Here is a 3,892-nt window from a genome sequence, read left to right as displayed (position 1 = left end):
AAGAAGAAGAAGAAGAAGAAGAAGAAGAAGAAGAAGAAGAAGAAGAAGAAGAAGAAGAAGAAGAAGAAGAAGAAGAAGAAGAAAAGGGCTGGTGAGATGGCTCAGTGGGTAAGAGCACTGGCTGTTCTTCCGAAGGTCCTGAGTTCAAATCCCAGAAACTATATGGTGGCTCACAACCATCTGTAACAAGATCTGGTGCCCTCTTCTGGTGTGTCTGAAGACAGCTACAGTGTACTTACATGTAATAAATAAATCGAAGAAGAAGAAGAAGAAGAAGAAGAAGAAGAAGAAGAAGAAGAAGAAGAAGAAGAAGAAGAAGAAGAAGAAGAAGGAGAAGAAGAAGCAGCAGCATGTTGAGGAGAAAAGGGTTTATTTCACATTGCTGTCCATCACCAAAGAAAGTCAGAACTGGAACAGGAAGCAGGAGCTGATGCAGAGGCCGTGGAGGGATGTTACTTACTGGCTTGCTTCCCCTGGCTTGCTCAGCTTGCTTTCATATAGAACCCAAGATTACCAACGCACAATGGACCCTCCCACCCTTGATCACTAATTGAGAAAATGCCTTACAGCTGGATCTCATGGAGGCATTTCCTCAAGGGAGGCTCCTTTCTCTGTGATAACTCCAGTCTGTGTCAAGCTGACACACAAAACCAGCCAGTACAGCTGTTGATATTTCCCCCTCATCTATGCCTACAATTGGAAGGTTTGGTCTTTTTATGTGGTCTCAGGGTTACTGTATGCTTCTATGCCAATTTAAGCTTAGTTTTCTTCAATGTTTTTATTTCTTTATTGAATTCCATTTTCAATTTTGGGGCCATCTTTGTCATTTCTTAGGTTTGTCATCAGCTTTATGCTTGAGATTTCTTTTTCTTTTTTTTTTTAATTTAATTTTATATTTTTACTTATTCACTTTACATTCCACTCACTGTCCTCTCCTAGTCACCCCCTCCTACAATCCTCCTATTTCCCTTCCCCTTCTCCTCTGAGCAAGTGGAACTCCTTCCTGGGTATTCCCTGCCATCCATCTTGGCACTTCAAGTCTCTGCTGGGTCTAGGTGCTTCCTCTCCCACTGAGACTAGACAAGGTAGCCAAGCTAGTAGAACAGATCCAATGTACAGGCAACAGTTTTTGAAGCCTCTTGAAGTGAAAACTTCTGGTTTCTTTGGAAAGTCAGTTATGTCAAATGATGTCTTGCTGGGGCACACAGATGAAAGGACATCTTGCTAAAGCAAACCAGTGAAATAATATTTTCCTGAAGCAGACAAAGGTGAAAGGATGTTTTGCTATAGCAGACAGGTGAAAGGACTCATGAGGAAGGAGTATAAATATGACCCCACTGACAGTGGGAGCTGGATCATTGATTTGCCTCGCTTCATTATTATTCTTTTAACTACATACATGTAGGTTTGTCTTACATAGTGTTGTTGAGCTCCATCTGTGGTAATGCCGCCATTGAGAGAAACTCGCCAAAGAACTGCTCATGAGGTTCCCAAGGCTTCTTGCTGCTTCAGCAGCCTTGGGCCGCTTTCTTCAGGATTGGACTATAGCTGCTGGTTTGTGTGTGGTGTCTGCCAAGAGGACAGGACTGCAGCTGCTGATTTGTATTCTGTGTTTGCTACTGGACTGAACTGCTGACAACGAAGATTGAGCTTGCCCCCAAAGAACTATTGTTAAACAGGTCCACCTCCCCCATAGCCTTTTCACTTCTACTACCTCTAGAGGGTGGTGGGCAAGAGGAGAGGATAAACATTTATTAAAATATGTTGCAAACAATTTATACCTACAGCCCCTGCCTTCTAGTTGTTCAAGACCCACATGAAGACCAAGCTGCATATCTGCTACATATGTGCAGGGAGGCCTAGGTCCAGCCCGTGTATGTTCTTTGGTTGGTGGTTTGGACACTGAGAGTCCCAAGGGTCTAGGGTTAATTGACCCTGTTGGACTTCCTGTGGAGTTCCTATCCCCTTCAGACCCACAATCCTTCCCCCTATACTTTCGTAAGACTCCCCAAACTCCATCATGGGTGTCTGTATCTGTCTGAGTCAGCTGCTGGGTAGAGCCTGATTGTGGTTTTGTTTGTTTGTTTGTTTTTGTTTTAAATTTTTTTTTAAAGATTTATTTATTTATTACATGTAAGTACACTGTAGCTGTCTTCAGACACTCCAGAAGAGGGTGCCAGATCTCGTTACGGATGGTTGTGAGCCACCATATGGTTGCTGGGATTAGAACTCTGGACCTTCGGAAGAGCAGTCGGGTGCTCTTACCCACTGAGCCATCTCACCAGCCCTGTTTTAAATTTTTTGATTTATTTCATGAGTGTTTTTACAGCATTTATGTGTCTGCCTGGTGCCCTCTGATGTCAGAAGAGTGTGTTGGGTTCTCTGCATCAGGAAAGATTATTGTGAGCTATAATGTGAGTGCTGAGAATTGAACACAGGTCCTTTGAAAGAGCAAGTGCTCTTAACTTCTGAGCCATCCTTCTAGCCTCTGTGTGTTTTTTTTCCCTTGGACATTGGTCTGGTAGTTATCCTCAAGTTCTCTTTAGTTTCATTGACCTGTTTTGATTTTTTTTTATCTTCTTTAAAATCCTTGAATACTTTGATGAAGTTTATGATTATTCTTTTAAATTTTATGTCCTGGGGTTCATCTAAGTAATTCTCATCGGTAAACGTTTCTATAGGGCTAGTAGGTTTTGGAGAAGAGATACTTGTCTGATCTTCCATGTTGTTGTATATTTGCCATGAGATGTGGGCATGTGGGCTGCTATTGTTAGTTCTATGTCTGATACAGACAGAGCTGGCTGGGACAAAAGGATATGTGGGTGGGTTGGGCAAAAGGTTGAAAGTGGCCTGATTGTAATGAAGTCAGGTAACAGATGAAACAGGCTGGTGTGCTGGATGTGAGTCCTAGCTCAGCGTGGGGCATGTGGGGGTAGACCTGCCTGGATGGAGAGGTTGGCCATTGCTCAGAATGACCCTATGGGTTGGGAGGGGGTAGACAGGGCAGGTCCTTGCAGACTAGGCTAGAGCACTGGATATGGGACCTGGATAAGATCTGGTGGGTTGGGGAGGGTTAGGCAGACTTTCTAGGCTAGACACTGCAGAAAAAGTTGTGGAAAATTTGGCTGAGTGGAGAGGTTCTCTTGTTAAATATGAATGAATACTTGGGATGTCTCATTCAGGATATTTGTTTACATCTTATTTTAATCACTTTGAATGAAATATTTGTTTCACTTTGTTTCCTATTAATTTGCTTTCTGGTAGTTTTATTTATCAGGTTTTCCTTGACTATAGCTTTGTATTAGAGGGTATTTTTTTGTTTTGTTTTGTTTTTGTTTTTTTGAGACAGGATTTCTCTGTGTAGCATGGTATGTGTAAGGGTTGACATGACATGTTTCCTGTTCCTGAAACAGAGCCAGCAGGGCATGGGCCTCCATAAGTGTTGATGGCTGCTGTGGGCATAAGGCTTGTTTGTATTGTAAGACCCTGACCTTCACTCAGTGGTACTTCAAGACCACTGAAGTACCACTTCAGTGAATAAGGCACCAAGACTCAGATTGATGCAAAAGCAAGTGGTTTATTTTCCGGCACTTAGGGGTCAACCTTCTATTTGTCCCTTAAGGTGAGTGACTAGAAGGCGACCCCAAATGGCTATTACAAGCAGTTTTTATACTTTTTTAGTGGCACAGGTTACATCAGCAAGGTTACAGTTCAAACTTATTGGTTAAGTATATTGACCTTTAAATCTATTGACTAGTAAGCATGGCATGCATTTGAACTCTACCTGGGACTTTCCAGAGGGACAGGTGATTGTCAGTACATTCTGCGAAGTTTTTACTCAAGAATGTTCCTGTAGGGGCTGGAGAGATGGCTCAGTAGTTAAAAGCACTGA

The sequence above is a fragment of the Mus caroli genome, chromosome 16 (assembly GCF_900094665.2).
Source record: "Mus caroli chromosome 16, CAROLI_EIJ_v1.1, whole genome shotgun sequence".
NCBI lineage: Eukaryota > Metazoa > Chordata > Mammalia > Rodentia > Muridae > Mus > Mus caroli.
The sequence above is the reverse complement of the archived record's forward strand: the minus strand, read 5'-3'. Positions refer to the sequence as shown.